Genomic DNA, 25,977 nt, shown 5'->3' on the forward strand with positions numbered 1-25,977 from the left:
ATGCTGATTATGCTAATTAAATTGTTGCTAAATTTATACCACCTAGTTTCACATACCAGCAAAAGAAAAAGTTCTTGTATGATTTAAGACATTACTATCGGGATGGCCCACACCTTTATAAAGAAGGAGTAGATGGTGTTATTAGACGTTGTGCACCTGAGCATGAATAGGAACAGATCCTACACAAGTGTCACTCCAAGGGATATGGGGGGACACCACGCTGGAGATAGAACTCCACATAAGGTGTTGCAATCCGGTTTTTATTGGCCTACTCTCTTCAAAGATGCGCGTAAGTTTGTCTTGTCTTGTGATGAATGTCAAAGAATTGGTAGCATTAGTAGACGTCAGGAAATTCCTATGAACTATTTACTTATTATTGAACCATTTGATGTTTCGGGCTTTGATTATATGGGACCTTTTCCTTCCTCTAATGGGTATACACATATTTTAGTTGTTGTTTATTATGTTACTAAGTGGGTAGAAGCTATTCCAACTAGTAGTGTTGATCATAACACTTCTATTAAGATGCTTAAAGAAGTTATTTTTCCAATGTTTGGAGTCCCTAGATACTTAATGACTGATGGTGGTTCACATTTTATTCATGGTGCTTTTTCATAAAATGCTTGCTAAGTATGATGTTAATCATAGAATTGCATCTCCATACCATCCACAGTCTAGCGGTCAAGTAGAGTTAAGTAATAGAGAACTTAAATTAATTTTGCAAAAGACCGTTAATAGATCTAGAAAGAATTGGTCCAAGAAACTTGATGATGCATTATGGGCCTATAGAACTGCATATAAAAATCCTATGGGTATGTCTCCGTATAAAATGGTTTATGGAAAAGCATGTCACTTACCTCTCTAACTAGAACATAAGGCATATTGGGCTATTAAAGAGCTCAATTATGATTTCAAACTTGTCGGTGAGAAGAGCCTATTTGACATTAGCTCACTTGATGAATGGAGAACCCAGGCCTATGAGAACGCCAAACTGTTTAAAGAAAAAGTTAAAAGATGGCATGGCAAAAGGATACAAAAGCGTGAGTTTAATGTAGGTCATTATGTTTTACTATACAACTCTCGTTTAAGATTTTCTACAGGAAAACTTCTCTCTAAATGGGAAGGTCCTTACATTATCGAGGAGGTCTATCGTTCCGGTGCCATAAAAATCAACAACTTCGAAGGCACAAATCCGAAGGTGGTGAACGGTCAAAGAATCAAACATTATATCTCAGGTAATCCCATAAATGTTGAAACCAATGTTATTGACACCGTAACCCAGGAGGAGTACATAAGGGACACTTTCCAGAATGTTTCAGACTCCGAAAAGGAATAGGTATGTGGTACGGTAAGTAAACCGACTCCCAAACAGTTCTAATAGAAAATTTTCTCCATTTTGGAATATTAAGAAAATAGGAAAATAAGAAGTAGTCCGGAAAGGACACGAGGCATCCACGAGGGTGGAGGGCGCGCCCTACCCCCCCCCCCCCCCCCCGTGCGCGCCCCCTGCCTCGTGGGCACCTCGTGTGCCCTTCGGACTCCATTTTCTTGCACGATACTTCTTTTGGTCGGTAAAAATTCATTATATAATCTCCCGAAGGTTTTGACCACCATACCACGACGAAATCTTCTGTTTTTGTTTTTGAGTTGTTTTCTATCAGAGTTTCTCAAGGTCAGGCATCATGTCGTCCCCTCCTCCAACAACATGGGCGATGATGCTTGGCTAATGAAGATAGAGACGAAGCGAGAAGAAATCGGGGAAATCAAGGAAGGTGACAAGATCAAGAAGGCCGTGGAGGAACAAGTCCCGACAGTAGAAGAAGAAGGCTTCCTTCAACCCCACTACAATCATCTCACCCCTACTAAAATTGAAGCTTTCAAGATGATTGAGCTAGCTCGCATACAAATAAGTATCTCACACGTGAAAAATATTTTGTTGCAAGAGCATATCACCACACTCAAGGGCATTATCCGCAAGTTGGAGGATATCCTACGCTCGATGTGTGACACCCCATCTTCAACAACTCCATCATCACCACCTCCGAAGAAAGAGACATAAGGACATGGGTATGGGCACTCCCCTTGGCAACTGCCAAGCTTGGGGAGGTGCCTTGGTATCGTATCACCATCACACTTTTATATTTACCTTTTTTCTTAGTTCGATCCTTTTGGTTATATCTTGATCTAGTAGAATAAAGTTTTAGTTTTATCTAGCTTTGGTTTTGTGTTGATCCCTATCTATGTAATCGTGTCCGTGAGCTATATATAATAAAGATTAGTTTTGAGTCGAGGGCTTTTCTATCTTTCTATGATCTTGAGTAAAATAAAATAAAGAATAAAAAGAAATAAAAAGATCATATTGATATTATGGAGAGTAATGACTTCACATATAAAGAGTATGATGAATAAAAGTTGTTGAGAGTTGGCAAACATAGTTTTGGTTATAGTTGCAATTAATAGGAAGTAATAAAGAAAGAGAGGTTTTCACACATAAATATACTATCTTGGACATCTTTTATGATTGTGAGCACTCATTAAAATATGACATGCTAAAAAGTTGATGTTGAACAAGGAATACAACATAATGGGTTTTCTTATATCCGAAATAAACTATATTGTCATGGATCATCCAACATGTTGAGCTTGCCTTTCCCCCTCATGCTAGACAAATTATTTGCACCAAATAGAGATATTACTTGTGCTTCCAAACATCCTAAACCCAGTTTTGCCATGAGAGTCCACCATATCTACCTATGGATTGAGTAAGATCCTTCAAGTAAGTTGTCATTGTTGCAAGCAATGAAAATCGCTCTCTAAATATGTATGATCTATTAGTGTGGAGAAAATAAGCTTTATACGAGCTTGTGATATGGAAGAAATAAAAGCAATGGACTGCATAATAAAGATCCCTATCACAAGTGGCAATATAAAGTGACGTTCTTTTGCATTTAGATTTTGTGCATCTAGCCATAAAAGCACATGACAACCTTTGCTTCCCTCTGCTACCTCTTGAGCATGCGTTGGTTTTCCCTTGAAGAGGAAATGGTGATGCAGCAAAGTAGCGTAAGTATTTCCCTCAGTTTTTGAGAACCAAGGTATCAATCCAGTAGGAGGTTACACGCAAGTCGCCTTGTACCTGCACAAACAAATAAGAACCTTGCAACCAATGTGATAAAGGGGTTGTCAATCCCTTCACGGCCACTTGCAAAAGTGAGCTCTGATAGAGATAATGAGATAAATATTTTTGGTATTTTTGTTGTATAGATTGAAAAGTAAAGATTGCAATATAGTAAATGAGATGCAATGTAAATAAAAGAGATATAATACAATGGAAAAGAGACCCGGGGGCCATAGGTTTCACTAGTGGCTTCTCTCAAGATAGCATATCTTACGGTTGGTGAACAAATTATTGTCGAGCAATTGATAGAAAAGCACATAGTTATGAGAATAACTAGGCATGATCATGTATATAGGCATCACGTCCGTGACAAGTAGATCGAAACGATTCTGCATCTACTACTATTACTCCACACATTGACCGCTATCCAGCATGCATCTAGAGTATTAAGTTCATAAGAACAGAGTAACGCGTTAAGCAAGATGACATGATGTAGAGGGATAAACTTAAGCAATATGATATAAACCCCATATTTTTATCCTCGATGGCAATAATACAATACGTGCCTTGCTGCCCCTGCTGTCACTTGCAAAGGACACCACAAGATTGAACCCAAAGATAAGCACTTCTCCCATTGCAAGAAAGATCAATCTAGTAGGCCAAACCAAACTGATAATTTGAAGAGACTTGCAAAGATATCAAATCATACATATAAGAATTCAAAGAAGAATCAAATATTTTTCATAGATAATCTTGATCATAAACCACAATTCATCGGATCTCGACAAACACACCGCAAAAGGTATTACATCGAATAGATCTCCAAGAAGATCGAGGAGAACTTTGTATTGAGAATCAAATAGAGAGAAGAAGCCATCTAGCTAATAACTACGTACCCGAAGGTCTGTGCTAAACTACTCACACATCATCGGAGAGGCTATGGAGTTGATGTAGAAGCCCTCCACGATCGATTCCCCCTCCGGCGGAGCACCGGAAAAGGCCCCAAGATGGGATCTCATGGGTACAGAAGGTTGCGGCAGTGGAAATAGGGTTTCGTGGTGCTCCTGGATGTTTTCGGGGTATATGAGTATATATATATGTGAAAGAAGTAGGTCGGTGGAGCCACGAGGGGCCTATGAGGGTGGGGGGCGCGCCCTCCTACCTCGTGGCCGCCTCGTTGCTTCCTTGACGTCCATTCCAAGTCTCCTGGATTGCGTTTGTTCCAAAAACAATTCTCCCGAAGGTTTCGTTCCGTTTGGACTCCGTTTGATATTCCTTTTCTGCGAAACACTGAAATAGGCAAAAAATAGCAATTTGCACCGGGCCTCCGGTTAATAGGTTAGTCCCAAAAATAATATAAAAGTGCATAATAAGGCCCATTAAACATCCAAAACAGATAATATCATAGCATGGAACAATCAAAAAATATAGATACGTTGGAGACGTATCAAGCATCCCCAAGCTTCATTCCTGCTCGTCCTCGAGTAGGTAAATGACAAAAACAGAATATTTGATGTGGAATGCTACCTAACATAATTTTCAATGTAATTCTCTTTATTGTGGCATGAATGTTCAGATCCAAAAGATTCAAGATAAAAGTTTAATATTGACATAAAAATAGTAATACTTCAAGCATGCTAACCAAGCAGTTTATGTCTTATCAAAATAACATAGCCAAAGAAAGCTTATCCCTACAAAATCATATAGTCTGGTCATGCTTCATTTTCGTCACACAAAATGCTCCCATCATGCACAACCCCGGTTTCAGCCAAGCAATTGGTTCATACTTTTTAACGCGCTTCAGCCTTTTCAACCCTCACGCAATACATGAGCGTAAGCCATGGACATAGCACTATGGGTGGAGTAGAGTATGATGATAGGGATTATGTGAGAAAACAAAAAAGGAGAAAGTCTCACATTGACGCGGCTAATCAACGGGCTATGGAGATGCCCATCAATTGATGTCAATACGAGGAGTAGGGATTGCCATGCAACGGATGCACTAGAGCTATAAATGTATGAAAGCTCATCAAAAAGAAACTAAGTGGGTGTGCATCCAACTTGCCTGCTCACGAAGACCTAGGGCATTTTGAGGAAGCCCATCATTGGAATATACAAGCCAAGTTCTATAATGAAAAATTCCCACTAGTATATGAAAGTGACAAAATAAGAAACTCTCTATCATGAAGATCATGGTGCTATTTTGAAGCACAAGTGTGGAAAAAGGATAGTAACATTGTCCCTTCTCTCTTTTTCTCTCATTTTTTATTTGGGCTTCTTTGGCCTCTTTTTTTCTTTTTTTCTCTTTTTTTATTTCGTCCGGAGTCTCATCCCGACTTGTGGGGGAATCATAGTCTCCATCATCCTTTCCTCACATGGGACAATGCTCTAATAATGGAAATCATCACACTTCTATTTATTTACAACTCAAGAATTACAACTCAATACTTAGGACAAAATATGACTCTATGTGAATGCCTCCGGCGGTGTACCGGGATATGCAATGAATCAAGAGCGACATGTATGAAAGAAATATAAAGGTGGCTTTGCCACAAATACGATGTCAACTACATGATCATGCAAAGCAATATGACAATGATGGAGCGTGTCATAATAAACGGAACGGTGGAAAGTTGCATGGCAATATATCTCGGAATGGCTATGGAAATGCCATAATAGGTAGGTATGGTGGCTGTTTTGAGGAAGATATAAGGAGGTTTATGTGTGATAGAGCGTATCGTATCACGGGGTTTGGATGCACCGGCGAAGTTTGCACCAACTCTCAAGGTGAGAAAGGGCAATGCATGATACCGTAGAGGCTAGCAAATTGCGGAAGGGTAAGAGTGCGTATAATCCATGGACTCACATTAGTCATAAAGAACTCATATACTTATTGCAAAAGTTTATTAGCCCTCGAAGCAAAGTACTACTACGCATGCTCCTAGGGGAAGGGTTGGTAGGAGTTAACCATCGCGCGATCCCGACCTCCACTCATAAGGAAGGCAATCAAAGAACACCCCATGCTTCAAATTTGTCACACAACGTTCACCATACGTGCATGCTACGGGACTTGCCAACTTTAACACAAGTATTTCTCAATTTCATAATTACCCAACTAGCATGACTCTAACATTACCACCTTTATATCTCAAAACAATTATCAAGTATCAAATTTATCATAGTGTTTAATGCACTCCATATGAAAGTTTTTATTTTACCCAACTTGGATGCCCATCATATTAGGACTAATTTTATAACCAAAGCAAATTACCATGCTGTTCTAAAAGACTCTCAAAATAATATAAGTGAAGCATGAGAGATCAATAATTTCTACAAAATAAAACCACCACCGTGCTCTAAAAAGGTATAAGTGAAGCACTAGAGCAAAATTGTCTAGCTCAAAAGATATAAGTGAAGCACATAGAGTATTCTAATAAATTCCGATTCATGTGTGTCTCTCCAAAAGGTGTGTACAGCAAGGATGATTGTGATAAACTAAAAAGCAAAGACTCAAATCATACAAGACGCTCCAAGAAAAACACATATCATGTGGTGAATAAAAATATAGCCTCAAGTAAAGTTACCGATAGACGAAGACGAAAGAGGGGATGCCTTCCGGGGCATCCCCAAGCTTAGGCTTTTGGTTGTCCTTGAATTTTACCTTGGGGTGCCTTGGGCATCCCCAAGCTTAGGCTCTTGCCACTCCTTATTCCAAAATCCATCAAATCTTTACCCAAAACTTGAAAACTTCACAACACAAAACTCAACAGAAAATCTCATGAGCTCCGTTAGTGCAAGAAAACAAACCACCACTTTAAGGTACTGTAATGAACTCATTCTTTATTTATATTGGTGTTAAACCTACTGTATTCCAACTTCTCTATGGTTCATACCCCCCGATACTAGCCATAGATTCATCAAAATAAGCAAACAACACACGAAAAACAGAATCTGTCAAAAACAGAACAGTCTGTAGCAATCTGTAACTCTCGAATACTTCTGGAACCCCAAAATTCTACCAAATTAGGAAGTCCTAGGTAATTTGTTTATTAATCTTCTTCAAAAAGAATCAACTGAAAAGCACGTTTCTGTGATTTATGAAAACTAATCTCGTGCGTGCAAAAGTTTCTGTTTTTCAGCAAGATCAAATTAACTATCACCGTAGGTTATCCTAAAGGTTTTACTTGGCACAAACACTAATTAAAACACAAAACCACATCTAACCAGAGGCTAGATGAATTATTTATTACTAAACAGGAACAAAAAGTAAAGAACAAAAATAAAATTGGGTTGCCTCCCAACAAGCGCTATCGTTTAACGCCCCTAGCTAGGCATAAAAACAAGAATAGATCTAGGTATTACCATCTTTGGTTGGCAATTCTTCAATTGAACACTTATAACCCTTAGGAGTTTCCTTCTTTTTATTAATGATCAAACTCCTAGGCAAGAAATCAAGAAATTCATTTGTAGCAAAAGGTTCCTTAATGATAGCGAAAAAGTTGGGGGTGAACACTTATTGATTTGAGATCCGCAGTTTCTTTACTAGAAGATCCACCCTTATTTTTAGGAACATACATAAATTTAGCAACTTTGGTAGTAGGAGGGTTTGAAGTATTTCTCACGGCAGAAAAAGCAGAACCTAAGTTGGTAATAATATCCTCAAGTTTATCAATTCTAGTGGAATCTTGATCTAATTTTCCGTCAACTATGGGTTCTTTTTCTTTAAAACTTTTCAGAGTAACTCCTACCTTAGATCCATATTGGGTAATTTGGTTGTGGATCTTTTTATCCAAATTCTCAATCAACTCCACAGTGGCAACTTTATTTTCAATAATTTCAAGCCTTTGCATCACGTGTTCCAAAGTTAAAATAGTTCCATTAACCAAAAGAGGTGGTGAGCCAAACAAATCTATCATAGCATTATAAGAATCAAAAGTATGGCTACCCAAGAAATTCCCTCCGGTAATGGTGTCAAGAATATATCTGTTCCAAGGAGTGATGCCTACATAAAAATTGCGAAGAAGAACGGAAGTAGATTGCTTCCTAGTGGATCTATTCTGAGCATTGCAAATTCTGTACCAAGCATCTTTTAAATTTTCTCCCTCCCTTTGTTTAAAATTAAGAACTTCATTCTCGGGAGTACTAACAATGATAGAAGGACTGGCCATGACGGTGAAACAAACGATCTAACACACGGACACACAAGAAGCAAGCAAAAAGAGACGAACGGAAAAAGGGCGAATAAAACGGCAAGGGTGAAGTGGGGGAGAGGAAAACGAGAGGCAAATGGCAAATAATGTAATGCGAGGGATAAGAGTTTGTGATGGGTACTTGGTATGTCTTGACTTGTGCGTAGATCTTTCTCGCAACGATGCCAGAAATCGGCGAGTTGTCGAGAGATCAAATCTTGACTTGACTTGGCGTAAGCCTCCCCGGCAACGGCGCCAGAAATCCTTCTTGCTACCTCTTGAGCATGCGTTGGTTTTCCCTTGAAGAGGAAAGGGTGATGCAGCAAAGTAGCGTAAGTATTTCCCTCAGTTTTTGAGAACCAAGGTATCAATCCAGTAGGAGGTTACACGCAAGTCGCCTTGTACCTGCACAAACAAATAAGAACCTTGCAACCAACGCGATAAAGGGGTTGTCAATCCCTTCACGGCCACTTGCAAAAGTGAGATCTGATAGAGATAATAAGATAAATATTTTTGGTATTTTTGTTGTATAGATTGAAAAGTAAAGATTGCAAAATAGTAAACGAGATGCAATGTAAATAAAGAGAGATATAATACGATGGAAAAGAGACCCGGGGGCCATAGGTTTCACTAGTGGCTTCTCTCAAGATAGCATATCTTACGGTGGGTGAACAAATTACTGTCGAGCAATTGATAGAAAAGCGCATAGTTATGAGAATATCTAGGCATGATCATGTATATAGGCATCACGTCCGTGACAAGTAGATCGAAACGATTCTGCATCTACTACTATTACTCCACACATCGACCGCTATCCAGCATGCATCTAGAGTATTAAGTTCATAAGAACAGAGTAACGCATTAAGCAAGATGACATGATGTAGAGGGATAAACTCAAGCAATATGATATAAACCCCATCTTTTTATCCTCGATGGCAACAATACAATACGTGCCTTGCTGCCCCTGCTGTCACTGGGAAAGGACACCGCAAGATTGAACCCAAAGCTAAGCACTTCTCCTATTGCAAGAAAGATCAATCTAGTAGGCCAAACCAAACTGATAATTCGAAGAGACTTGCAAAGATATCAAATCATACATATAAGAATTCAGAGAAGAATCAAATATTGTTCATAGATAATCTTGATCATAAACCCAAAATTCATCGGAACTTGACAAACACCCCGCAAAAAGTATTACATCGAATAGATCTCCAAGAAGATCGAGGAGAACTTTGTATTGAGAATCAAAGAGAAAGAAGAAGCCATCTAGCTAATAACTATGGACCCGAAGGTCTGTGGTAAACTACTCACACATCATCGGAGAGGCTATGGTGTTGATGTAGAAGCCCTCCATGATCGATTCCCCCTCCGACGGAGCGCCGGAAAAGGCCCCAAGATGGGATCTCACGGGTACAAAAGGTTGCGGCGGTGGAAATAGGGTTTCGTGGTGCTCTTGGATGTTTTTGGGGTATATGAGTATATATAGGCGAAAGAAGCAGGTCAGTGGAGCCACAAAGGGCCCACGAGGGTGGGGGCGCGCCTACCCCCTGGGCGCGCCCTCCTACCTCGTGGCCACCTTGTTGCTTCCTTGATGTCCATTCCAAGTCTCCTGGATTGCGTTTGTTCCAAAAACGATTCTCCCGAAGGTTTCATTCCGTTTGTACTCCGTTTGATATTCCTTTTCTGCGAAATACTGAAATAGGCAAAAAAATAGCAATTTGCACTGGGCCTCCGGTTAATAGGTTAGTCCCAAAAATAATATAAAAGTGCATAATAAAGCCCATTAAACATCAAAAACAGATAATATAATAGCATGGAACAATAAAAAATTATAGATACGTTGGAGACGTATCACCCTCTATGAAGGGCCTATCCTTTATTTTTGCCTTCTACCTTATACAAGAGTCATGGTGATCTTCACCTTTCCTTTTTTACACTTTATCCTTTGGCAAGCACTATGTGTTGGAAAGATCCTGATATATATACCCAATTGGATTTAGGTTTTCATAAAGTATTATTGTTGACATTACCCTCGAGGTAAAAGGTTGGGAGGCAAAACTATAAGCCCCTATCTTTCTCTGTGTCCGGTTAAAACTTCATACCCATAAGTATTGCGTGAGTGTTAGCAATTGTGAAAGACTAAATGATAGTTGAGTATGTAGACTTGCTGAAAAGCTCTTATATATTGACTCTTTCCGATGTTATGATAAATTGCAATTGCTTCAATGACTGAGATTATAGTTTGCTAGTTTTCAATGAAGTTTCTGATCTATACTAGACATTGTGAATAGATTGTTACTCTAAGCATAAGAAATCATATGAGAATATATATGTATATGTTGCTATTCTAAGAATGATCATGATACCCTCATGTCCGCATTTTATTTTATCGACACCTCTATCTCTAAACATGTAGACATATTTTTCCATACCGGCTTCCGCTTGAGGACAAGCAAGGTCTAAGTTTGGGGGAGTTTATACGTCCATTTTGCATCATGCTTTTATATCGATATTTATTGCATTATAGGTTGTTGCTACACATTATGTCCCAATACTTATGCCTTTTCTCTCGTATTTTACAAGGTTCACATGAAGAGGGAGAATGCCGGCAGCTGGGATTCTGGGCTGGAAAAGGAGCAAATATTAGAGACTTATTCTGCATAACTACAAAAGTCCTGAAACTCCACAAAAGTCGGTTTTGGAATTTATTAAAAATATTGGGCGAAGAAAGCATCAGAGGGGGGCCACCCACTGTCCACGAGGGTGGAGGGCGCGCCCTACCCCCTGGGCGCGCCCCTGCCTAGTGGGCCACCTGGAAGCCCACCGATGCCCATCTTCTGGTATATGGTGTCTTTTTCCCTGGAAAAAATCATAAGGAAGCTTTCCGGACGAAGCGCCGCCGTCTCGAGGAAGAACCTTGGTGGAACCAATCTAGGGCTCCGAGGAGCTGTTCTGCCAGGGAATCATCCCTCGGGGAGGGGGAAATCCTCGCCATCGTCATCACCATCGATCTTCTCACTGAGAGGAGGTCAATATCCATCAACATCGTCACTAGCACCATCTCCTCTCAAACCCTAGTTCATCTCTTGTATCCGATCTTTGTCTTAAAACCTCAGATTGGTACCTGTGGGTTGCTAGTAGTGTTGATTACTCCTTGTAGTTGATGCTAGTTTGTTTATTCGGTGGAAGATCATATGTTCAGATCCTTTATGCACGTTAATACCCTTCTGATTATGAACATGAATATGATTTGTGAGTAGTTACGTTTGTTCCTGAGGACATGGGAGAAGTCTTGCTATAAGTAGTCATGTGAATTTGGTATTCGTTCGATATTTTGATGAGATGTATGTTGTCTCTCCTCTAGTGGTGTTATGTGAACGTCGACTCCATGACACTTCACCACTATTTGGGCCTAGAGGAAGGCCTTGGGAGGTAATAAGTAGATGATGGGTTGCTAGAGTGATAGAAGCTTAAACCCTGGTTTATGCGTTGCTTCGTAAGGGGCTGATTTGGATCCACATGTTTCATGCTATGGTTAGGTTTACATTAATTCTTCTTCCATAGATGCGGATGCTTGCGAGAGGTGTTAACCATAAGTAGGATACTTGTCCAAGGAAGGGCAGTACCCAAGCACCATTCCACCCACATATCAAATTATCAAAGTAACGAACGTGAATCATATGAGCTTGATGTAAACTAGCTTGACGATAATTCCCATGTGTCCTCGGGAGTGCTTTCTTTTATATAAGAGTTTTTCCAGTCTTGTCCTTTGCTACAAAAAGGATTGGGCCACCTTGCTGCACCTTAGTTACTTTTGTTACTTGTTACCTGTTACGAATTACCTTATCACAAAACTATCTGTTACCAATAATTTCAGTGCTTGCAGAAAATACCTTACTGAAAACCGCTTGTCATTTCCTTCTGCTCCTCGTTGGGTTCGACACTATTACTTATCGAAAGGACTACGATAGACCCCCTATACTTGTGGATCATCAGATGTGCACTCATTCTCTATTGCTACCACATATCCAACTGCACAAACGACAAGAAAATGTTCATTACGCATAGAGATATTCATTATGGTTCTATGTCAAATGTTTGGTAAACTAGATGTTGGATGATCCCATTGGATGTATTCCAGTCTTCTTCATTATTTTTGCATTGGCTCAAAACGAAAAAAAACTCAGTGAGGTTATTGTGCGGTCTGCTTCAGTCTATAGATAAGTCAATATCAATTGAGAAGAACAAACTAAAACTGGAACTCTACATAACATTATTGTTTACATTGAGCATTACACAGTTTAAATTTGTAGCAATAGTATTGCATCTCTGCTATATCCACTTTTGTTGACCTTGTTGAATGTTTACACGTTCGTCATGCTTTACCTGCCATGAGTGAAGTGAGCAAACACGTCCAGGTTCTTTTGGCATGGTGATTGCACTCCCAGGTATAAACAATTACGTAGTAGAAGTGAAACAAAGAGCACCACCAGACATAGAAAGGTGAAAGAAATTGCAAAAGCAGAAGAACAACTTAATAATATCCAAAAGATCAAGCAAAAAGAATGCAAATAAACTCGCTGGATGTTCGTCCAAAGAATAGAAGGAGTGGCTTAGTATCAATATCGATTGATTAGATTCCTCCATCATCGATTACTCCCTCTCTCCATTCCATCCACAGGCCACCTGCCGCATCTATGGCATAACGTGTGTTGGAGGCTTGAAATCCTGCTTGCACATGGGGCACTGCAAGCCATACAATAGGTGCACGAGTGATCCGCACCGTCACGGCCGAGTCGATGAAAGTAGTGAATATGGACTGAGAGCACAGATAATCAAGCTGGTGAAATGGACACACCATTGTCTATCCATTAACTATATGCATGGATAGGGCAAGTTAGGGTCCTAAACAAATAAATAGGAATCCAAACTTAGTGTGAAGCCAGCCATATAATTGGAAACAAAATGCTTTTATTTAACAAATGCATACTCCCTCCATCCCAAAATAAGTGTCTCAAGTTTAGTACAACTTTGTACTAAAGCTGGTATAAACTTGAGACACTTATTTTAGGACGGAGAGAGTATTAATTTGCAGCCGAGCATATTATTTAGCATGCAGAAGGGCATGAGAAGCAAACAGCCAGGATAAAGAAAAAAAGACAACAAAGTGTGAGGCTTATTATGATTCATAAGCAAAGTCAGTAGTTGTTGCGCAATTGATTAGGACTTCAGGTAGAGAAAAAAATGCTTGGCGGATACCATCATCATTGTGTTCTTTTTTAGCTCTTGGATTGCTCCTACAGAATGTATCAAATTCAATCGCAACTTCATGGAAGGAAATAATTAACCATCCTTTGTTATTTTAAAGCTACTGAAAGAAACATGACAATAAAAGAACAAAACTACATATTCTTATCCAACATGGTTAGGAGGGATTAGCGCGAAGAAACAAGAGCTCCTCACCATCGAGCTTCTAGTTAGCAACGAGTAGCAGCACCACGTAGGTTGCTTCTCACCTCATCTTCCTGCTTGGTTTCATCCTCCTTCCACAACAACACCAATTAGAGAAAGTCCAAGGGACCAAAACTGAAAGATGAGTAGAATGAGGGAGATATCAATCGAGTGAACTACCTGGTGTACTTGTATACGTTGTAGCATCTTCCTGGCGTGCCTAGCTTATGCTCGTAACTTACTGATTTTGGCTCACTATTGTCCGCAGCCGCACCACTAAGTCGCCAATTGCCCCCACTGTCTTTCCTAGATCCGAGGACAACAGGCAACACCAACGGGGATGTTGAGGCCATGCAGCTGTGCCGAGGGTATCGCCCCGTGCCGCAACAGCACAGGGTGATGCTAGGCTATGGCTCCTGCATGCAGGCAGGGTGGATGATGGAAGGATGAACCCCTTGCGCACGGTCAAAGAGTTCAAACTTGCACTCCAAGATTGGTCCATATGTATAAGTTGTAAGTACGTGTACCAAATAATTGTGTATAAACAGAGAAGGGCTTCTAGATTACTGCAGGACAAACGGTTGCAAAGTAGAATCATATTTGGTAAACAATGCATGAACATCCAAGTCGTTCCCCTTTAGTTTTGGATGAGTGCTATACCAGCCAACAAGATGCTCCTTGGCTGCATCCCAAACAACTCATCAGTACACCGCAGAAATAAACCGCACACGGCAAGTCCAGCATACCTGATGAGAATTCTAAAACATCATGGTTCTTATTGTCGAGGAACCAAATCCTCAGGTCCTTGTCATCCTCCTGAAATGGCACTGCAAGATCAAAGGACGCTGCAATTCACAAATTCAGCACACCTCCACCGTAAACAACTCTACAAATCTAATCACACAAGGGTTTCATGCCAGCAGGTCAAGCTGCAGCTACGGCCAGGGCGAGTTCCGTGAACCTTAGGCCCCGGCAGAGACGCGGAAACCCTAGCAGCCCAGAGACGGGGGATCGCTCGCTTACCATCATAGGAGTTGGTGATGTCGACGACGCCGCAGGAGGAGGTGTCGAGGAGCACGCCAATGACGCGCTTCTGGGTCTCGCAGGCCACGCAGTTCTAGTGGTCGACGATGCTGAGCAGCACCAGCGGGTGCACCACCACCTTCTCCAGCGTCCGCCACGAGAGCTTCACGACGTCCATCTCCCTCCCCCTCTCTCCTCGGCGCAGAACCCTAGCGGCGAATCTCCAACGTCCTACTGTTGTATGGCGGGATGAACCCTTGCGCGTGGTCGAAGGAGGAGGACGACGGGGTGGTTTGGGTTCGGGAGAGATGGCCTGGTGAAGGTGGGGGCGTGAGGGACGTGGGATTCCTGGTTTTGCTGGTTTGGACACCTTTTTTGTGTGATTTTTGTCTGCGGGAGTCGTACAAGGGGACGTGGATCTCGCACGAGGGTGAGGTTGGACCATCACGACGACTGCAGATCCTCCTTTAATAGTAGTAGAGATGACATGATGTAGAGGAATAAACTCAAGCAATATGATGTAAACCCCATTTTTTTATCCTCGATGGCAATAATACAATACGTGCCTTGCTGCCCCTACTGTCACTGGGAAAGGACACCGCACGATTGAACCCAAAGCTAAGCACTTCTCCCATTGCAAGAAAAACCAATCTAGTTGGCCAAACTAAACAGATAGTTCGAAGAGAATTACAAAGATATCAAATCATGCATATAAGAATTCAGAGAAGATTCAAATAATATTCGTAGATAAGCTGATCATAAATCCACAATTCATCGGATCTCGACAAACACACCGCAAAATAAGATTACATCGGATGGATCTCCAAGAACATCGAGGAGAACATGGTATTGAGAATCAAAGAGAGAGAAGAAGCCATCTAGCTACTAGCTATGGACCCATAGATCTGAGGTAAACTACTCACGCTCCATCGGAAGGGCAATAAGGTTGATGTAGAAGCCCTCCGTGATCGAATCCCCCTCCAATAGGATGCCAGAGAAGGCCCCTTGATGGGATCTCACGGGAACAGAAGGTTCCAGCGGTGGAAAAGTGTTTTCATGGATGCTTCTGGTGGTTTGGGGATATATGTGAATATATAGGACGAAGAAGTAGGTCGGTGGAGTCATGTGGGGCCTACAAGGTAGGGGCCACGCCTTACCCCCTGGGCGCACCATCCCCCCTTGTCGCCGCCTCATGGCTCTTCTGACTTGAACTCTAGGTCTCCGGGGTGTCTTCTGGTCCAAGAAAAATAATCGTGAAAGTTTTATTCCGTTTGGACTCCGTTTAGTATTCCTTTTATGTGGAGCTCAAAAACAAGGGGAAACGGAAATTGGCACTAGGCTCTAGGTTAATAGGTTAGTCCCAAAAATAATATAAAATAGCATAGTAATGAATATAAAACATCCAAAACAGATAATATAATAACATGGAACAATGAAAAATTATAGATAGATTGGAGATGTATCAAGCATCCCCAAGCTTAATTCCTGCTTGTCCTCGAGTAGGTAAATGATAAAAATAGAATTTTTGATGTGGAATGCTGCCTAACATATTTATCCATGTACTTTTTCTTTAGCCATATGAAGCACAAGTGTGAAAAAAGGATATTAACATTGCCCCTTCTCTCTTTCCTCTCATTTTTTATTTTTGGGCCTTCTCTCTCTTTTTTTGGCCTCTTTTTTTGTTCGGAGTCTCGTCCCGACTTGTGGGGGAATCATAGTCTCCATCATCCTTTCCTCGCGTGGGACAATGCTCTAATAATGAAGATCATCACACTTTTATTTACTTAGAACTCAAGAATTACAACTCGATACTTAGAACAAAATATGACTCTATATGAATGCCTCCGGTGATGTACCGGGATGTGCAATGAATCAAGAGTCACATGTATGAAAGAATGATGAAAGGTGGCTTTGCCAAAAATACGATGTCAACTACATGATCAGGCAAAGAAATATGACAATGATGAAGCGTGTCATATTAAACAAAACGGTGGAAAGTTGCATGGCAATATATCTCAGAATGGCTATGGAAATGCCATAATAGGTAGGTATGGTGGCTGTTTTGAGGAAGGTATATGGTAGGTGTATGGTATTGGCGAAAGTTGCGTGGTACTAGAGAGGCTAGCAATGGTGGAAGGGTGAGAGTGCGTATAATCCATGGACTCAACATTAGTCATAAAGAACTCACATACTTATTGCAAAAATCTATTAGTCATCGAAACAAAGTACTACACGCATGATCCTAGGGGGATAGATTGGTAGGAAAATACCATCGCTCGTCCCCGACCGCCACTCATAAGGAAGACAATCAATAAATAAAACCATGCTCTGACTTCATCACATAATGGTTCACCATACATGCATGCTACGGGAATCACAAACTTTAACACAAGTATTTCTACAATCCACAATTACTCACTAGCATGACTCTAATGTTACCATCTTTATATCTCAAAACAATCATAAGGAATCAAACTTCTCGTAGTATTCAATGCACTTTATATGAAAGTTTTTATTATATCCCTCTTGGATGCCTATCATATTAGGACTAAATTTATAACCAAAGCAAATTACCACGCTGTTTAGAGACTCTCAAAATAATATAAGTGAAGCATGAGATTTCAACCATTTCTATAAAATAAAACCATCGTCGTGCTCTAAAAAGATATAAGTGAAGCACTAGAGCAAAATTTCCTAGCTCAAAAGATATAAGTGAAGCACATAGAGCATTCTAATAAATCACTATCCATGTGTGTCCCTCTCAAAAGGTGTGTACAGCAAGGATGAGTGTGGTAAAATAAAAAGCAAAGACTCAAATCATACAAGACGCTCCAAGCAAAACACATATAATGTGGTGAATATAAATATAGCCTCAAGTAACTTTATCGATGGATTGAAGACGAAAGAGGGGATGCCTTCCAGAGCATCCCCAAGCTTTGGCTCTTGGTTTTCCTTGAATATTACCTTCGGGTGCCTTGGGCATACCCAAGCTTAGGCTGTTGCCACTCCTTATTCCATAGTCCATCAAATCCTTACCCAAAACATGAGAACTTCACAACACAAAACTCAACAGAAAATCTCATAAGCTACGTTAGTATAAGAAAATAAATCACCACTTTTGGTATTATTCAAAACTCATTCTTTATTTATATTGGTGTAATATCTAATATATTCCAACTTTTCCATGGTTCATACCCCTCGATACTACCCATAGCTTCATCAAAATAAGCAAACAACATGTAGAAAACATAATCTATAAAAAACAGAACAGTCTGTAGCAATTTGGAAACTTCGAATACTTATATAGCTCCAACAATTTTGACAAAATTAGGACAACCTGGGAAATTTGTGTATCTTGTGCAAAAAGAATCAGATCAAAAGCACACTTCTATGAATTATGAAAATTATTTTCCTGGGCGCTAATTTTTTTGTTTTTCGGCAAGATCAAAACAACTATCACCGTATGCCATCCGAAAGGTCTTACTTGGCACAATGTAGCGACCACGATCCCAATGGACCGAAGTCTTTGTGTTTCAGTGTCATCCCTGGATTGGTAATGCTGACACACATAGTACTCAAGGAATTATAACAGAGTTCAATCACACACTTATTACATCGAGTCCTCATAAAGAGTATGATTACAAAAATATCATGGCTGAAGGCCGTCTAAACTAATTAACTATGGAAGCTTCGAAGGTAAATGAGTCCATCAACTCCAACGGCATAGTAGAGTGCAAAACAACGACCTATCGCACCTTATTCGTCGTCTGAGTAGTCTACAACATGAGACATTGCAACCGTATAGGTTAGCACATTGAATGTGCTGGCAGAGTTACATTGTAAAGCAATGAATGCAAGAAGTATATCTACATGCAATATTTGGCTGGTGGAGGCTCTAAGTTTATGATTTTGCATAAAGCTAGTTTTTCCCTACAACAAAGGAATAAATTTATTTAACTACTCCCAAATTGTTCCAATATTTGAGAAGGTCCCCCAACTCAAAATCCCAATTAAACAGGTATCATCATTAAACCCAATTCAAATTAATTAAAGAGTGATGAGATCAACAATAATATCCAATTCCAGATACTCAAGATGTCCATAACCAGGGACACGGCTAGCCATGATTAATTTATACACTTTGCAGAGGTTGCACACTTTTCCCCACAAGACTCGACCGCATCCATGATCCGAAGATCGAGACAAAGTCTTTATGAAGCATTAACTCTCTACTTCGGGCAGACCGGTACACCTACTTTCCCTCCACATCTGCTAGTCCACCTCTTCGAGAGCTCATACAACTTACTCAACTATGCCAGAGCCCATAATGGCTTGTGGCTGCACACGGAGGTTTCTAGTCATGAAATATCATATGATCCCTTTGAGCCTGGGTGGCAAACCAAGGAAAAATCACACGGGTACCCCGGGATTTCCCTTAATGGACAACACTGGTTTCCCCAGGTGCCCCAACCAATCCACCCAGATGTGTATTAAAGTTACCACCTTAATGTTATCCAAGATTAATAACTCTCATAACTTCCATGTGAATCACGATCCAATCCCCGTCTATGAGCATGGCCAAGCAATAATAAAGCATAATGTATATTCCCGGGGTGATCAAAAGGTATTAGGTTCCTACCTCAAGTACTACAACCAAACCACATGTTCCCAATCCTACTCATGCAAATATTTGTGGGGCAATATTAATGCATAACAAAAACCGGGTATAGAAGAGTATGATCAAAGTGTAACTTGCCTTGCTGATGATCTGCAAACTCTAGAGATTCTTAGTAACAAGCTTCGCACTCCGGGTAATCTAGCGTAGACAAACAGTAGCATACATAAGCAATCACTCAAACGAAATAATGAGAAAACGAGAAAAGATCCAAATCAAACACGAAACAAGAAATTGGCTAAACTAAATAGAAACAAAACCTAACGGCATTATTATCATGTGGATTAGATCTTAACAGTAGGTACATGTGATTAGCTATGATTTGCAAAAAGAAACTATTAAAATGGAGAAATGGAACTCAAGATACGAACGAAACAAGATCGTTTACTAATCTGAACTAAACTCAAATTTTACAGTGTCAAAATCATGTTCAAGTTGGTTAACCGGAAAGAAGAGATCCTTACAAAGATTTAGACGCTGGTTTCATCTAATTTGGACTAATGAGCAAAAAGTTACGCTAGTTTTAAGATCAGGGGCTAAATTGCGATAAAATTATTCGTGGATAGGTCCCTGGCTGAAAATAAAACTAAAAAGAAAAATCTACTGCGTGAATGTTCGTTAACAGAACTAAACGAATGAAAACCATTCGCTAACCGATCTAAACGAATGAACGTTCGTTAATTAGATTAACCTAAAAACAAACCGGTCTAAACTACCAAACCAACTAAACCGAAAAAAGGGAACAAAAACCGAACGGTTTTATAGCGTTAGCCAGGGTTAACCAACGGCGGCCAGATCAGATCAGCGCGGCGGCTCCTGCGGTGGCGAGGCGAGGCCAGGTGCAGCGCGGCGGGGCGGAGGCGGGGCTGCGAGCGGCGGCGGTGACTTGGGGAAGAGAAGGGGGCGCGACGGAGGTATTTAAAGGCCTGGGGGGGTTCCCTGACTTGGAGGCCAAGTTGGACGGCAGCGGCGGCTCGGACTCCAGAGGAGTCCGGCGCGGGGACGGCGACATGCACGGGGGAGGCGGCGGCCTGCTGGGCCGGCTGGGCTTCGGCCCAGTTCGCCCGAAACATTTTTTTAAATGATTTCACCATAGAGAAAAATCCTAATAAAATATAAAAAAATTCTAAAAATTCCAGAAACAATTTTCACCGTCCAAACCTAATATTTAGCACAAGATGAACATATTCTCGACTAAAATGCAATTTTTAGAAATGCAAGTTTTCTCTAATTCAAATAAGATACAAATAAAATAATAATTTGATTTTAAAATTCTCTCTCCAATATTTCACTTCTGTTGAAGAAGTCATATTATCTTCTCTCATTTATTTTTATTATTGGAAATAATTGGAGAGAAAAGTAATAAAATCAAATTGATCCTCTTTTTTTTCAAATTTGAACATAAATTCAAATATGAAAATTTGTGAAACCTCCAACTCTCTCCTTGGGTCCTTGAGTTGCTTAAGATTTCTAGGATCACAACCAAAATGCAAATAAAACATGATATGCATATGATGATCTATGTATAACATCCAAATTGAAAATTGGGATGTTACACACAAACACTAACTAAAACACAAAGCCACATCTAGCCAGAGCTAGATGAATTATTCAAAGCAAACCAGGAGAAAAAATCAAAAACAAAAACAAAATTGGGTTGCCTCTCAACAAGAGATATTGTTTAACGCCCTTAGCTAGGCATAAAAACACAAAATAGATCTAGGTGTTGTCATAGTAATGATAAGGCAAATCTTGAAAACTCATCTCATACTCCCTTCGTTCAGTAGAAAATTTTCTTTGTGGTAAGCAAAAATAATCATAAGGGCTAAATTTAATGGGATAAGGATCCCCACGATCAAGCTCGGGAGGAATTTGTTCCTCCTTCGGCCCCTCATATTGTATGACCAACTCATCATTGTAAATGTTCTTTTGGAAAAAAGTCATGAGCTTGTGTCCAAGAGAGAAACCCAATCCATTGTTTTGTATAGCAAATTGTCATTAAGTTCAAAAAATTTATCAACTAAAACATTGGTAGGGACCCTTTTTCTCAAATTTTCATTATAAGCAAAATGAACGAGAGATTGAAAACGCATTATCTCTTCTTGGTTAAAGAGGATCCCCTCTATGGGAGGACAACCACCATCTACCTTGTAATGCGCAAAAATTTCACTAGCTTCTTTCATAATAAATCTAAACTCATGGGCTAGAAATATAGTGGCGGTGCACTTAACAAAAGAATGCTCAATATTAGAAAACTCTAGAAAAATCCTTTGTATGCATGGATGCATATGAATAAATTGTCTTTCAAGTTCAAATATAAGAAAAGATATAGCATCCGCAAGACTATTAGTTTTATGGAGAATTGATCCACCTAACGTGGGTAGCGCACCGACACAAGAAATCTTGAATAACCCATTTTCTAATAATATTGCCGCTACCTATGCGAAGTTTTTAGTGTGCAAGATAGTAGATTCTTCATGTTAAATTCTCAGCGCAATCGAAGTTACGGACCTCCGGGAATATAAGAAATGGTTTTCGGCCAGAAAATAGGAACGTGAAACAGAAGAGAATAGAGGGATAGATCCAATCTTGGAGGGGCTCACGTCCCTCCGCCACCATGGAGGCCATGGACCAGAGGGGGAACTCTCCTCCCATCTGGAGGAGAGTCCAAGGAAGAAGAAAAAGGAGGGGGCTCTGTCCCCCTCTCTCCCGGTGGCGCCGGAGTGCCGCTAGGGCAAGGATCGTGACGGCGATCTACATCAACAGTCTTGCTACCGTCAACACCAACTTTCTCCCCCTCTATACAGCGGGGTAATACCCGTTCTCTCCGCTGTAATCTCTACTTAAACATGGTGATCAACACTATATAGTATTTCCCAATGATATGTGGTTATCCTATGATGTTTGAGTAGACCTGTTTTGTCCTATGGGCTAATTAATGATCGTGGTTGGTTTGAGTGTATATTTTATTATGGTACTGTCCTACGGTGCCCTCCATCTCGTGCAAATGCGAGGGGTCCCTGTTGTAGGGTGTTGCAATACGTTCATAATTTGCTTATTGTCAGTTGCCGGAGTGACAGAAGCCTGAATACGGATAAGTGGGTTATTGTGTATGGGAGTAAAGAGGACTTGATACTTAATGCTATGGTTGGGTTTTATGACCTTAATGATCTTTAATAGTTGCAAATGCTTGCTAGAGTTCCAATCATAAGTGCATATGATCCAAGTAGAGAAAGTATATTAGCTCATGGCTCTCCCTCATGTAAAATTGCAAGAATGATTGCCGGTCTAGTTATCGATTGCCTAGGGACAAATGAATTTCTTGTTGACAGAAGCTATCTACTTTTATTGTCTCGCAATTTATTCATAGTTTTATTCTCGCAAAGTACTCGTAGTTTTATTGTTGCAAAATAGTTTCATACTTGTTTTAGGTAAATCAAACTTCAAGTGTTTGTAGAGTTGTATCGGTGGTCGATAGAACTTGAGGGAATATTTGTTCTACCTTTAGCTCCTCGTTGGGTTTGACACTCTTATTTATCAAAGAAGGCTACAAATGACCCCCTATACTTGTGGGTTATCAAGACCTTTTTCTGGCACCATTGCTGGGGAGCAATAGCGTGGGGTGAATTTTCTCGTGTGTGTTTGTTTGCTTTATCACTAAGTAGTTTTTATTTCCTGTTCTAAGCTGTTCTCTATCTTTAATTGTGGATATGGAACACAAAACACCAAACAAAATTAGTGGTACTTGCTACTCATGGAGATGGGGAACCTCCTAAAACCCTCGATGCTCGTTATGTGAAAAATATTATGCTCTACTTTGATAATCCTAAGAAAACCCCATTCCACTTGATAATGGGAGTAACGTTGGATCAACGTGAATAATTTAGGGATTATCGCTTGACTCAAAAAAGAAAACTGCTATGGGATCAAATTCATATGTTGCATTGGTATGCTCAGGATTTATGCTCTAGATATGATTATACTTGTTGCTCTAGGATGAAGGCTCCACACCTTCCCTTTTCATGTGAATTTAGCGATAATGAAACCTTGGTTTCTTATGCTAATGGTAGATATGATTATTATGATGTGGAACAAACAGAAGAATTTGTTGCTTTTAAGGGTGCTTATGGAATTGAATCTTTGTTTGAAAAGTGTGAAGATTTTGATGATTCAGTTTATGGACCTAAAATTTTTGCTATACTTAAATATTGCTATGAGAATTATAAATACAATTTCGATATTGATGCATTTATTGAGAAAGTCTTCATTGTCCAAGAAGAGACTAATATTTGTCTATGGAAGAAGGATTTGCTGAAACTATGAGCTCATTGGATGAAAAAGATGATAAGGAAAGCGAAGAACAAAAGGAGGAAGAGCAGATTGATCACTTGTGCCCACCTTCTAATGAGAGTAACTCTTCAACTCATACATTTTTAGTTTCCCTTCGTTCTTACCGAAGGATGAATGCTATGATAATTGCTATGGTCCCGTTGATTCGTTTGAAATATCCATTTTTGATGAACTTGATGCTTTTATGCTTATGGCCATGATGCCAATATGAATTATGCTTATGGAGATGAACTTTCTATTGTTCCTTATGTTAGACATGAAATTGATGCTATTGCACCCAGACATGATAGTCCTATTATCTTTTTGAATTCTTCAAACTACACTATATCAGAGAAGTTTGCACTTATTAAGGATTACATTGATCGGTTGCCTTTTACCATTGCACGTGATGATTTTTATGGATATAATATACATGTGCTTGCTGCTCCTACTTGCAATTATTATGAGAGAGGAACTACATCTCCGCCTCTCTATGTTTCCAACACGATAGAATTGCAAGAAATTACTTATACTATGCATTGGCCTTTACTTGATGTGCATGAATTGTTCTTGTATGACATGCCGATGCATAGGAAGAGAGTTATACTTCGTCATTGCATGATATATGTTGCTTTGTGCTCACTACTAAATTATAAATCATTGTTAATTAAAATTTGCATTGATATACCTTGGGATCTGGGTGGATCCATTGCTTGAGCACTTTATGCCTAGCTTAATGGCTTTAAAGAAAGCACTGCCAGGGAGACAACCCAGAAGTTTTAGAGAGACATTTATGTCTGTTGAGTTCTTTTATAAACTTTAAAAACAAAAAATATAGAGGGTAACTTAAAAACCTTTTTCTAAAAGAGAAGCGATTGAAAGGTGATGCATTGGAGAAGTGAGGGTCGGCCTTAAACACTTGTGTTCATGCTCATGGAAACAATGTAAATTTTTCATGGAAGTTTCTCACAAAAATAATTATCCCCTTGTACAAATCCACTGTATTATAAAAATAATGTGCCAAGATTTGCCTTTAGGATGATTGGATTGCTTGTTGGTATGTGCGGTGCGAAAATAGAAACTTTGGTTGTAGTGCATGATTTTACATTTTTTTACTAGAGCATCAAAACTTTCTGAAACTTTTTGCACAATATTGCTATACGATTTTTTTCATTTTTTCCTAATTTTTCAGAATTTTTGGAGTCCATAAGTATGGTTCGAGGTCAGATTACTACAAAATGTCCTGTTTAAGACATATTTTGTTTTTGATGTATTGTTTTGCTTGTTTTGATGAAACTATCAATTCTATCGGTGGTATAAGCCATGGAAAAGTTATAATACAGTAGCTATAATGCAAAAATTATGAATTTTTTTGCAACAGTACTTAAAGTAGTGATTTTCTTTATTATACTAACGAATCTTACCGAGCTTCTGTTAAGTTTTGTGTGAATGAAGTGTTCAAAGATCGAGGAGGTCTCGATATGAGGAGAAGGAGGAGAGGAAAGAGTTCAAGCTTGGGGATGTCCAAGGCACCCCAAGTAAATATCCAAGGAGACTCAAGCGTCTGAGCTTGGGGATGCCCCGGAAGGCATCCCATCTTTCTTCAACAAGTATCGGTATGTCTCCGTTTTCGTTTCGTTCATATGATATGTGTAAATCTTGGAGCATCTTTTGTTTAGATTTCACTTTTCTTTTATGCACCATGATGGTATGATATAGTCCATGGTTTATTTATAGAATGCCATTGCACTTCACTTGTATCTTTTGAGTATGGCTTTATAGAATTCTTCATGTGCTTAACTTATATCATTTGAAGTTTCGATTGCCTTTTTCTCTTCACATAGAAAACTATTGTTTGTAGAATGCTCTTTTTCTTCACTTATATTTATTAGAGCATGGTATTTTATAAAAATAATTAAACTCTCTTGCTTCACTTATATCTATTTAGAGAGTTAACAGGAATTGGTCATTTGCATGGTTAGTCATAAAATCCTACATAAAACTTGTGAATCACTAAATATGATGTGTTTGATTCCTTGCAATAGTTTTGCGATATAGAGATGATAATATGTGGGAGGTACTAGTAAACGTTTGTGGTTAGTAAGAATATTGGTGTTAAGGTTTGTGATTCCCGAAGCATGCACGTATGGTCTCTCGTTATGCTATGAAGTTGGAGCATGATTTATTATTGA

At 39.7% G+C, this 25,977-nt stretch overlaps 1 pseudogene; it reads right to left on the reverse strand.

Moving 5' to 3' along the window:
* Nucleotides 1–14,321: 14,321 nt before the first annotated feature.
* LOC123158009 (26S proteasome non-ATPase regulatory subunit 7 homolog B-like) lies at nucleotides 14,322–14,959 on the reverse strand (annotated as a pseudogene).
* Between the last annotated feature and the right edge of the window lie 11,018 nt (nucleotides 14,960–25,977).

Source organism: Triticum aestivum, chromosome 7B, assembly GCF_018294505.1.
Source record: "Triticum aestivum cultivar Chinese Spring chromosome 7B, IWGSC CS RefSeq v2.1, whole genome shotgun sequence".
In the NCBI taxonomy this organism is placed as follows: Eukaryota; Viridiplantae; Streptophyta; class Magnoliopsida; order Poales; family Poaceae; genus Triticum; species Triticum aestivum.